Raw genomic sequence first — 13,685 nt, forward strand, 5'->3', positions numbered from 1 at the left:
TTTACCACTTTCTCCATTCATTTTGCTAATTAAGTGACATCCCAAACGGAGGTAAAGGCATTGAATTTTATTTAGTGGTAGGAAAATAAACTTTGGTGAATCCACATTAAATAAACTGACGGCTGTAAAGTGATGTAATGTAAAAACGTGTGAAATTTCTCTATCTTTTTTTCCTGTTGGACATGGAAAACATATCTAGATATGTGTACATTATGTAATTTAAAACATTTTTTTAGACTGTGTTGGAAAACAAAGAAAGAGTTCAAACACGAGAGGCAAGAAGATAAAGCAAAAACTGTCAAAATGAAATATAACCTTTGTGATTTTATTCTTGCAAATCTGTTACGATAGCATAACACTTCCTTAGCCAGATGAATCCTCAAATAACTCTATTTTAATTAAATTAAGGCTTTATTCATCTTTAATTTCTAGTGTCACAATGAACCTGTACTGCATGATTCATTTGAACTGCATCCCGTATCCATAGTGATCCTTGATAACACGGAGAGAGCAAATCTACTCCATATCAAAAGATAATAATCAAAGAAGAGGACTAGCATCACTTTTTCAGTGGGAGTTGCTGAGGAGAGGATAGACATTGCAGCACCATTTTTCTTCATCCCTGTTTGATCCTTGGCTGGATGCCTGGGCAGCATGGGTGTAACGAGAAGCTTAGCTTTTTTCAACAACACTGGAAGAGAAGTAATTACTAAACAAGAAGAGAAATAGACAGCCTTGGCACAAAAGAAAAAGGAGAGAGAAACTGAAGCACAACGAGTGAAGAAGAATTGGTGGGCGTCCTTGAGGGTGATTATTATGTGGCTTCGTCAGGAAGCAGCAGGAGAGTAACAGGCAATTTAAGCTGTTGTCTATGTTTAGTTACAGACTAAACATGGTTTTTGTTTGGCAGCTTGCAATTAGCACACCCACATGTTTTACACAATTACAGCAGCACTGGATGCGTCTGCTGGACTCTGATGTTTCAGACAAGCAGAAACTGTTGTCCTCCAAAAAAATACTGTGAATTCATAGAATTCCTAATTTTGCATTGAATTTATTGTATTTGGCAGGATGAAGACGCGTCCAGGTGTTGCTTTTGCGTTACCTATTAATGAAATGTGAAAGTGTAATGTCCCAGAAAACAGCCTCAGCAGTTTCCAAAAATAGATTCTTGCAATTTAGAGAATTGAAGATAAAACATTTTTATTTTTGTTGATTCTGAACCAAGTATTATAATGAAGAAAAGTACTGATTAATGTGGAACATTAATGAGTAAATGTAATGACTCAAGGAGGTTCAAAAGTCTGAGCCAAGAATCAAAGCCAGCTTTCTATCCTAAGAAATGACCCTCTCTGAGGTATGAGAAATATGCTACCATGACTATAAGTACCCTGCATAATAAGGTTTTAGACAGTTACACTTGTAAAACATGCTACAATAGGATTTATAAATGTTTAATTTAATTACAAGTGATTTGAACAGAAGAAATGTTTTCTCAAAACATAGAATTGCAAGGTACTCAATTATATAAAGATATTAAGAAGAAATTGAATTGAATTCAATTTATTTATGTACCTCCAATTTACAAGAAATATTATCTTAAAGAAACTTACAACAGAACTAGATCCAGATTACATCCAGAAGAATCTTGTCAGTTCAGTCACAGATCTGTGTTATGTTCTGTGTTTTCTGTGTAGTTATTTTTGAGGTTTTCTGTGTTTAGCAGTGTCTTGTCCTGTCTTCCCTGTTGATTGCTTTCCAGGTGTGTTTCATTCCCTGATTACCCTCCCAGTGTATTTAACCCTCCTGTTATGTTCGTTTCTGAGGTACAGCAATAATGTTCGTGGGTCAATTTGACCTGGGGAGTGTTTTATCATGCAATAGTGTCAGAAACCAAGAAATTCCTCCAAAACATTTTTCTATCTGATTATTAAGTCTGATATTAACTATTCCAAGCAATGATGTTTTTTTATTTCTCATAAAGGATTAATGACGACAATTTACTAAATTACTCATTTGGACATAAAAAATGTGATTTACATTTTTTATGTCCACTGAAAAAAACCTACACACAAAAAAAAAACAACAAAAAAAAAAAAACATTAATTTCCTTGAAATTGATCTTTGGTAATTTTTTTTATATTACTTTTTTATTTTTTTTTCAATGAGTGATCTTTCTAATTGAACTTGAGACACACATACTGTTCACAGTCAAATTGACCCGCCAATTAACATCAATATAAATGAGTCATGCAGAGAGTATTTATGTTTTCCTCCACGTCTACTGAGTGTCACTCACTACCCTAACCATAACACCACACACATACAGAAAACAGAAAAGGTTCTCGTCAAAAGTTGTATCAACACCTGCTTTCTCGCAGTTCATAGTGAAGTAAAGATGGTAGGGAGAAAGTGGGCTTGTGTGTGTCTGTGTGTGCATATGTGTGTGTGGTGAAATATGGTTCATGGCTGCAAGGAAACATATAGAATTGGACATTTTTTAATCTTTTTTTGCACTTTAACTTGACTGCCGGGTCAAATTGACCCAAACAATATCGATGTAACAAGGAGACGCAGGGGGGGTTACAAATGTGTAAAATGAATAAATTTTTAATTTATATGTAGAGTGCACCTATTAAGAAAAATAGAAAAAGTTTCATGAAAAAAAAAAAATACTTCCAACTATTTTTAAAAAATTTTTAAACTTTAAAACAGGTCAACATAACAGGAGGGTTAAGTCCACCTGTTGTCTTTGTCTCTTGCCGGGTCCTTGTCTACTGTCATCGTATGTCAGTTGTCGTCTGTAGTTCTCAAATGAAACTGCTTCTCACTTAATTAAATACATTTTGAAGGGCAAAGTTCTCAATCAAAATCAGAGATAATTTATTTCTTCGAGCAATTCTTATCAGCATTTTTTTTATTCTAGAAGTAGAGCCATTATCACATGCTTTTATCCACCCTGATTGAAAGGTTTAGGCTTTTCTTGAGTGATGTTTCATAAAGTCACAGCTGACATTTTAAGAGCAGAAATGTCACAGCATCATTTCAGATGCAGAGCTCTCATTAGCCCAATGTTGCAGATAACAGATATTTCACTGAAAGCTCCGACAAAAGAGCAAAATGATGCAAAGGCACTGAGTGCCAGAGGTTAGGGAAGCCGAGCCCAGCGAGTATTGTAATACCTTTTCAGTTCAGTGAATGAAAGATAGAGGTTTTATTATTAAGGTTTTCATCTTTCAGGGTAATTATGGTTTTCAAGTGCAGATTGAGATAATATCTCTGGCTTCATCCACTGAAAAGGAACCACCAATTTATCTGATAAGAACCTTGAATGCCTTTATGAGGTTATGGGAAATGCATTGAGCTGAAAATCGGTCTCCTCTAAAAGAAGTTTTGAGCATTAGGTTTTCCCAGAAGTCGTAATGATAATGCATAATGATCAATGATGTTTGCTTGGACACAAACATATCAGAGGATTTGGTGTAGTCTTGAAAAAACACAAAGCTGCTTTTAGGTTCAGAGCCTGAGCTTCAACTAACTCTGATATAAATGCCTCTCTGGTAAATTGCTATCTGGCTCAATTTTGAGAAGTCCTTCAGTGGTGGTTATTGGACACATGATGAGGTTTTCCTCCCATCACCCTGAGTCTGTAGTGTGAAAAACAGACTCTCCAAGAGCTCAGCGTTCAGCAGGAAGGGTTGGTGTGTGTGTGTGTGTGTGTGTGAGAGAGATTTTATTTTCTGAAATGGTAAACTGGGGCTGTTTGTCATTCTGTTTTTCTGCCTATTACTCACATGGAATCCAAATCAAACCAAACTACAGCCAGCCAGTTACCTTTTCCAGTTGTCCTTTCCCATTACAACCGCAAAAATGTTTCCTGTGAATTAATTTCATGAATAATTTATTTAGTTTTAATGACAATTAACAGAATAAACCTTCAAATGCAAATATTTTAAATCAGAGGCTCCAATTTGAGTATTTCTCAAATTTATGGACTAGCATTATTTTGTCAGTCCATAATATTGAAACCTTAAAATAAGCAGTGTGCTTCCAAACTGTGAGGCATTTTATTGCAAACAAGTCATTACAAATCAAGTTGCTCAAATGTTTCATTCACACAGTCAGCTTTGTGTTTTGTTCTGTAAGGGAGATTAGGTTTATCCACGGTCCAATTAGCATTTCTAAAAAGACGCTGTGGTTGCTGACGTTAAACATAAAGATGATGTGAAGCAGAATTTTCCTTACATTTTCTTCTCTTGACAGGCAAACAGATTAGAAGGCTTATGAAACGCTTATTTTTTTGCTTTTTGAAGCACACAAACACGGGTTTGACAGAACCCATCAGAACCTCATGGAATGCTTGGAGAAGAGCCACGGCGTTCCATTCATCTTCACAGTGATGGGTTGTAAATTCCTGGGAGCCAAGCTGAACCCAGACAGTGTTGGTAAAAAAATTACTTTATCTTCTCCAACAACAGCAAACCTCTTTACAGTTTACATCTCATCCACACACTTTTGACCTGCCAGTCAAGATGCTGACCTGTCAACTGGAACAATGAACAGTTCCATTTTCATCCGAGGGCCTCTTTGACAAAATGACAAGCAGCTGCTGCAATCTAACCTTAATCCTCAAAAGGCTTCTTTTTCACCAGTTTTAAGCACAATGGAGGAAAATATGAAATGTACCATATTGGAAAGATGAGTGGATTTTGGTATGAAGGCTGTCTGTCCCAAAGATGATGCAGGATTTTCAAAGAAATGCAAGTTTATTTATTTAGCGCCATTCATACAAAGCAATCCAAAATGCTTCACAGAACATCAAAGGAAAGAAAAAACAAAGCATGGCCATAAAAGCATTGCATAAAAGAAAAAAGATGTTAAAATACAGAAATTAAATACATGAAAGAAACAAATGTCTCAACCAATTTATTTGTCAGATGTTTTCATCAAAAGCTGTAAAAACCAAAAAATATGTTCAATCCCACTTTAAAGGAACCAACAGTTTCTGCACCTTTTATGTTTTCAGGTGGTTAGTAGAGAAATGTGTCAGCCAAGACCAATTAGTTTTTTTTATTGACCAATAGCAAAATTATAAAATCTCTTCTTTAACAAACAGAGCAGTGATTTAAGAAGTGGTGTGAAATTATACATATTTTTCCTGGTGATGGTCAAGACTGAGGCAGCAGGATATCCAGGATTTTCTGTTTTCTGTTTGGATAAGAAACCTGCTATACTTACAGCTTTGTTACAGTTTATTAAGTCACATAAAGTCAATTTAATAATAGACTTTATGTGAATGTTACAGCCAGGTTCCTCGTGTGTCCTTTAGCAGCATTGACTCTAGTTGAGCACAGATATAAGTCCTCACCTTTTTGTTTGAGGGAAAGTCAGTAACACAACACAGGCGATCGTCTACATCATCCAGGAGGAGTGAATGCTGCAAGTTAATGATTTGATACAATCTGCTGAGCTTATACAGACTGAGAACTTTTTAAACTAATCTGAATAACGAACTGAGTGAAGAGCACTAATTAGTTACCAGCATTAATGCCATGTCTGCTGGTGAAGTAGAAAACTATGTGACTCCAGCTATTGTTTTGCACTCAATTTCTCAGAAAATAGGTTAAAAATTTAAGGAATGATTGCAAATAATATATAAAAACTGTCTTAATCATTCTAAAACTTTGTGGTGATGGATTTCAGATTGCTTAACCATTACAAAATACCACACAGTAGGCAGAATGAAGGACAAAGCTTTAAAATATTCCCATAAAAGCACTACAAAATAAATGTTTAAACAACCTTTTTTTTCTGAAGTTTTTCACACACTTCAGCACAAGTGCACAGACTGTGCAGTTTCATGTGGATCCACTTGTCAGCTGTGGAAGCCGTTTTAATGACAACCTCAGATCATCAGTGGCCCTCCAGAGCTCAGAGTGAACAGCATCTCTGTCACCGTGAGTAAAAGCAAACTGATAGATTCATGTCTGTTCTCAGCTGATGTCAGAAAGATGCTTGTGATCACAATTATGAGTAGAGCCACTGAAAGGAGAAGTAGTTCACAATTAAATTCATGGTTTTTAAACAGTCGTAGTGTAATACTCCACCAAACCCTCTGAGGATGGCTTGTGTGTTTGGAGAGCTGGGTGAGCATATTCTCCAGTTTCTTGACATTTTCACAGTAATGAGAAGAGATTTCCTCTTGTGCCGGTAAGACTGTTTTTCTGCATTAGTTTCTAAAAATGTCCTGACCTCTATGAGATGGTCTGTCCTCGATGCTGTGACATTTCACGCAACAAGAAAAGCGTTAGCATTTGAGAGAGAATAAATGTGATAAACTTCCTGCCCAGGAACGTTTCGCCATTCATACTAGAACTGAAGGACAGACTGAGTCCTTCTTTCTTTTATCTATGTTTGGTTCTGGCATAAAAAAACAGAATGAAATCAACACAATAGATCGCATCAGCATTTCAGAATATGTCGTAATAAAGCAAAGTATTTCCATATTCTGCCCCCTGATGATTCAGGAGAAAAGTGCAATTCAATGTGTTTGTTTTTGAAGCATCGATCTAGTCAGTAACAAGTTTCAAAGACTGAGAGACAAACAGAGATAAATATATATTTTTGTGTGTGTGTGTGTGTGTGTGTGTGTGTGTGTGTGGAAGGCAGACAGAGAGAAGGAGAGACAGGCTGCAGTCAAAGAGTCCTGAGTGTGCTTTGTGTGCAAATCAGAAGGTATCTGCAGGCGCTCCCTCCTGCTTTTACCGTCAGGGGAAGGTTTGATGGAGAAGGCCTGTCATGCAGCATCAGGATGAACCGGTTTATCTAATGAGCAAACTCACATGTGACCAGTTACTGACATATTTATATCATGATGATAGTAACCGTTAAATGGAGTGCAGTAAAACCCTTTCAGAACGTATGATTTATGATGCAAGGTAAACAATAATATCATTCGTTCAAGCTCATATTCATCTTCCATTTATTGAATAACATGTAGCACGCCACACATCTCCACATTATTTCTTCTTAAATTTGATACAAAGATTCTGCTATTTTTTGTATCTTTTGACCAGCCTTTTCATATTCAATTCAATCCAGCATATTCATGTAGCACCTGTTATAAATATCATCTGAAGGCACTGTACCATCAAAAGTCAATTCAACTAGCAAAGACGTTAGCACAGAGGCAGCTAAGACGGAAGCAGAAAGTTGCTTAGGAGGGATGAAGTTTCATTTTGAATGCAGGCATACCTCAATATGAAGCACAGTGGAAAAAAGTTTCCAGCTCCAATTTGGGGTTATAATGTGAACATTTATTTGGTGATTTATTAAGAGAAAATTTCATATTTGATGACCGACTGGTAGAGGAGAAAGTTGTGTTAGAGGATTTCATTTTTATATGTTGATTTGAATTGTTTACTACAATTTGAAGTGAACAGCAAAAAAGCTGTTCAGATGTTTAATGTGTTGTTGCTTCGCTACATGCACTGAATGATGCTGTAATTCAAACAATTTATACACTTATCAACATTATTTAAAAAGTGTATTTAAAAAACGGACTTAAGTGCAAAGTCGTTACAAAAGCATCTGATCTTTAGTGTCAAAAAATGGAGTCCAGATTTTATAAACCCGTTGATAAACAAAACATTAATTAATGCTTGATTGTGCAAAAGAAATAAGATTAATTGAAGAGCCAACAGCTGAGAGATTACATGCATAACACTAAAAATCTTTCTAATATTTACTTATAGACTATTTAAAATAAAACAGGTAAGTGATCTTACCTTGGGTTTTTAGTTACCCTTTGATCTGTGTAGTGCAGCATTTAGCGATGTAGTATTTTTGTTAATTGTTGCCTGTTTGACCTAACTAGAGGCCCAACATTTAAGACAACATTGTGACTTGTTGTCATAGTCAACTCACCAATCATCTTCCTTCTCAGCACATCCTCATCACCAAGATAGTTCTCTCATTTTTCTTAGATCAGAAATCGAATGTTTTGCTGTTAGTCTTGTTTTTCTGAGGCAACTCTGTATTTCAGTGAGTCACCCTGTCCTCATTTTGATCTGAAATGTACCATATGTTTTGTTCTTCCATCTCCTTCTGGCATCATCCTTTCACTGAACTCATGCTGCATTTTTCCGAACCAATGGGAGAAATGGTTACTGAAAAAAATGGTGTCATTTTTTTTTTTTAGTCTGATGCAATATTCACTGTATTTTTGCAAAATTGTGAGCTAAAATCCAGACTAGCAGGCTGTATGAGGTTTAGCAGCTTGGCATAAGAGATACCCAGCCAGCCTATTTCTCTCTGTCCCTTTTCGCCTCTGATTAGGCTCCATTTCTGCCTGTCTGCGTAATGAGACTGATATGCTGGTGAACAAAGGCCCAATTTAAGGATAATTAGAGTGGGGATCGAGAAGAAAAGAGAAGAAGAACAGGGCAGCGGGTAGGTGAGCAAAGTTGTGAACACGATCTTGGAGTTAACGCCGCTCTTCTGACTTTACTAAGCACTGAGGCAAAAGATGCTGCAAAAACACCAACTTGACTTGAAAATCAACATAAATCAGCTTTGATTGAAACCAGAATTGAGGAAGATGATTTATCAAAGACCTAGCAGTCACTGTGATTTCCTCTATTGATATTTGATTGAGTTGTGAAGCTAGTTAAAGTGCTAAGATGTCCTTGTTGCAAACAAATCTTGCAGAAGCAAATCATCATGATGATAAACAGAATACTGTAGGTGGATTGTTACGCTACCGTTTCAATAGGCATCCAGTGTTGATTTTAAGGTTTTAATTCTCAAAATGTGGAAGATATATAATCTAAAGGGGTGTGCTGCTAAAGTGTTTACTGAATATGTTCTAATCAAGTTAATCAACATTTTAGGAATAATGGAAAGTTCGACTGCAGAATTGCCCAGAGCTAATTCAGCTGCTGCTTTCCTCACATTTAGTTTCCTGTTCCTGATTTCTGAGAGAAATTCTGGAAGTAAGTCAGATACCATCCTGCCACCAGCTTCAGCACATAGAAAAGGCAAACTGTATTTTTAGCATACAGTTTGGTGCCTGCAGCTCACAATTTGTTAACTTTAAAATCTGACTGGCATCCAAAGAGGGATTAAACCTACTGACCCAGTTTTAGTTAGACTGGTGAGCTGGTAGCACTGTGTCAGACAGGCTGCATAAAGGTCACAGTGGTTCTGGGTTAAGTGCAGCAACTGCAGCTTTTAAATGGGTTTTTATTTTTAATGTGTATCCTGTCTCATTCATATTTGTCCGTGGCTGCATCTGTTTATTTGCTTAAGAATAGCCGTAGTGTCTCCTTTTGCTTACTGTCTGTCTGCTCAGATTAAGATGTTGCAAGATAAATAAAGTATTCATAATACTGATACATTTATTTACAAGCGTGTGTCTCCATAAGTTTTTAAAATAATGATTTTTTTCAGCATCAAAAATCTGTTTGTATCGGTTGCACCGTGACCAAGAGAGCGAAGCTTTCATCCTTTCACCCAGACATTTTATTGTAAATAATTGAACTGTATTCAGTGTATTGAATATTGTATGTACCAAACCCAGCAGGAGCAGCCAAGCAACAGCAAGTGTTCATGAACTTAGCTGACATTGCTCTAAATGAGAGAAGGAAACTAGGTCAGAAAAGTAGTTAGTGATGCTCCACACACTTAGAGATGCATTAACGTTGAACATTTATATGCTGATTTAATTAAGGTAACTCCCCGCTGTCACAGAAAAACGCATTTAAACTTAGCATGAGCTGCTGGTTCCTGGTGGTGTTTAATTAATATAAAGCTAATGTGTTTTTTTCATTAGATTTTCATTTTGCAGCTATTAGAGGAAATCCCCATTGTTGCTTTGATATCTGCAACACAGGATCTGTGCAACGATCAAAGTCCTTTATAATTATTTTGAAATTATTTTTAACCATTATAAGGTAGTGATCTAATTCAGTGGTTCACATCAGGGATGCTGTGAGATGAGTTTCTGACAAATGTCAATAATTATTAAGGAATTATTAAGGTAAAGCTGAAAAAGAAATAAGTTTTTAAAAAATACATACAAAAGATTCTAATGTCAACACAAGAAAATTTGAGCAAAATTAACAAAAACTTTTTAACTTTTTTTTTTCACTATAATTGTCTTGAATTATGAAACTCATTTTAATATCAGAGGTCAGTAAAATCTGTTTTTTAAAGATCATTAAATTGCTAAGATCTTTTAGCATTTCATACCCGTCTGATGCTTTGAATTTAGGGTTCCATAAATTACAGCAAATTTTCCAGAACAATCATTTCTACCATGTTGTTCTTGGTAATATGGGCAGAATTTGGCACAGGAGATATTCCACGGATTTTAAGGAATCTGGATTAAATCTATTCACTTCTTGAAATTGTAAAAACATTTAGATGGGTCAAATTTAAGCCTGATAATTCCACAATGTTTGAGATTTATTTAGCTTTTTTTAATTTGTCAAAAAAGCACCTTTTCCAGTCTTTCTTAACCATTTTAGTTTCCCCCCAAAGTTTTATTAAAATCCTCTTTTGTTCTCTCAAACACAATATTGTTTTCCATCTTGTCTCATGCTGGGATCGACTGGTGATCTGTGCAGGATGTAACCGACTCACCCAGAAGCAGCTGGAGAGGCACCAGCCCCCTGCTGCCCTGCAAGGATAAGCAGGTTTAGATAACGGATGGACGGATCTTGTCTCATGGGTGTATTGTAACACTCTGGTAATTTGGTTTTAAAATTGTGCTATATATTAAGGGTGGTAAACTTCATTGTGGTACCCAGCCAGATGCCATAAGTGGATTGAAATTGATTGAAAACACGAAGGAAGCAACTGGAACTCTCCCTCACAGGTTTTGGGAATGAAGGTTGTGAAAATATGTTTGAGCCTAAATGTCCCCAAACAACTAACACTTTTCAAGGTGAAATATTTCAATCCTATTGTGTAAAAATTCTAATAATTTCAACACATCTGAAGAAATGGACCGTGAACTATTAAGCTTAAAAATTAAACACAACCTGACTTGTTATCTTTTGCCTCCCACTGCTTGCTGCAGGATAGCATCTGTCTGTGGTGTGAATAAGATCGGTCGAAAATGAGGCGTGGTATCCTATAGGGATGCCCCCTAGCCCACAGAGAGCCAGTCTCAAGCTTGAAACTTCAAAATATTATTATGGTTCTGTTTTCATTTTTCTGCATCATTTCTTAATGTTGCAATTATATTTGTTCAACTGGAGTTGTCATTTTCGTGGTTAAAAAAAACAAAAAAACATTTTATGTCGGTTATAAAAACTGAAATTAAGGGGGAAAAACATCTCTTGAAGGGATTTCCTCCCTATATGAAGTGCAGACATGGAATACAGATAAACTTGACAAAATTGACAGAATACAGAAAATGAATCAACAAGAGATTTAACAAAACATGAGATTAAGGCTTTTGTTGAACTAGGTCATTGTACTTGTTTTTATTCTTCAGATTTTACCCTGAACACATTTGTTTATTATGGAAGTTGAATTGTAACGTTAACAATTTATATAACAACAATTGATTTTGTAAGCGCTGGAGTCTCAAACCTATAGTTGTAAGAATTACCAATAAAACGGAAAGATAAACAAAGCCACATTTCTCTTTGGTTCAGTGAGTAAACCTTTTACTGTATCCTGCATATCCAAAATTATGCAGGATGTAGTAAAAGGAGTGCATCATAGCCCTGAGGTGAAACCCTGTGTGTCCACCCATCCCCCACTCATAGTGTGAACATTTGATGTGGAGGTATAAAAGCTCAAACTGGGGCTGAATAACAAACCATACGCATGTGGCAGGTGTAGCGTTGCTTTGATGAATCCACCGCCACAGCATTTACCTGGCTCCCCCTCCCCATGCCTCTAATTCCCAGTGGGTGTCTGCTGCTATTTCTCTCCTCTTTCCTCCTCCCTGCTTTTCCTCCTTCCCCTCGGGGGGGCAGACTGCTGAGAGGCAGCCTTTTCTCTGACAGCAGGGGAGACAGCTGAGGAGAGAGATGGAGGTGTTGACCACACTGATGGCCATATGTGTGTGGCTTGTTTGGAGTCTGTGTTACTTTTAAAGTCCTCCTTCGGAGCAAAACGAACGTTTGCTAGAAAATATTTATATACGTTCAAATACTGAGGGTAATCATGCAAATGTAGCACTATACTCATCAAGCATTTAGTCACTGGGAGAGTTGAGTAATGTTTATGGTAACATCATTTATATTTTTAATATACGTGTTGCCATCCTTTCCATCAAAAGAAGGGATAAAAACTGCTATTTACCTTGTTTTGCATAAATGAAATCACCAGCTGTTTTTCTTCACCTGGTCTCCTCAAATCACAAGTCAGTGTGTTGTTGTAAGGTCTGCATAAGCAACCATCTGTCCAATTTATCAAGAAACAGAGTCGGGCTTGTTTGGTCGCCTGCGTGGTTGTTAGCCTGTGAATATTAGAGGAAAAAAGGGCAAAACTGATTTTTTTTTGCTGTTGCTGAAAAGCAAGAGAAAGTTTAATGGTTTAGAATATCTCTATCAAAGGTTTATGTGTGTGAGTCTTTTTCCTTACTTATAGAAAAGAACACTTAAAATTCACTTTCATAGACAATTTTAATATTAGCCAACCCCAAATAAAGATGGACTTTTAACAAAGAAATGCTATGTTTATTTTATGGCCCAAACAAAAATGGAGAAAACACGTCCTCACTACTCATGCTTATTGATGATAGTGTTTAAAATATGCTAAGCTGAGAATGGAATCTGTCCTTCCTGTATTTGCTTTTCTTTATAAAAGCTTTTGAATTTCCTGCTGCTTTACTGCAGTGAAAGTAACACAAAACTGATGGCTTCACCTGTCTAATTAAGAAAGAAGTAAAAAAAAAAAGGAGGCCTTATCTTGTGTTCCCAGAGAATTGTGTGGATGAATAAAACATCCAGCGGACATTAAACACACAGGTATTTTCCTTGTTCTCTCTGTGTTGTCAGTCGCAAATCCTCATTATTGTGGAAAGAACACACGTAGGAGGAATTTAATTTGAATGTAGCAAAATAATAATAAAAAAACAGCCACTGCTGATCACCTTGAACTGCCTTGGAGCTACATTAGAGGCAAACATTAAATAGGACTGACAGACGCTCAACACAGGTCACAGCTTGTTTTATTCTCAATTCAAACAAAGAGAGCAGGGACAAGGTTGCACACTGAGAAATTACGTCAGGTATCAGCACATCTAACGACATCACAATATCTCACTGGAGTGCTCTTGACAACATATCCAACGTTACAAATTGTGGGGAACAGAAGTGTTACACAAATAAAATGTAGCTGCAGTTGAAGCCCATCTATGAAGATAACGGTACACAGCAGAAGAGTCTTGGTGAGAGACAGTTATGTACAGCACATCTCATTTTTAAAACATTAACATCATGTTTCAGAAAACTACAAGCCTTGCAGCAGAGGCAAAATGTTCAGAGATCTAATCAGAAAGTATATCCTGTTACTACGATGTATACACACAAAGCTAGGCTCAATGCAAAATGTATGTACGCTTTAGGGGATGGCTGGGTTTATGGCACAGAACACTGAAAATTATGATTTTAGTGTACAGGTTATCAAACATCAACAATAGACGCATAAATGATCTTCAACTG

The sequence above is a fragment of the Poecilia latipinna genome, unplaced genomic scaffold, assembly GCF_001443285.1.
Source record: "Poecilia latipinna isolate Pla-1442-1.1 unplaced genomic scaffold, P_latipinna-1.0 Scaffold380, whole genome shotgun sequence".
In the NCBI taxonomy this organism is placed as follows: Eukaryota; Metazoa; Chordata; class Actinopteri; order Cyprinodontiformes; family Poeciliidae; genus Poecilia; species Poecilia latipinna.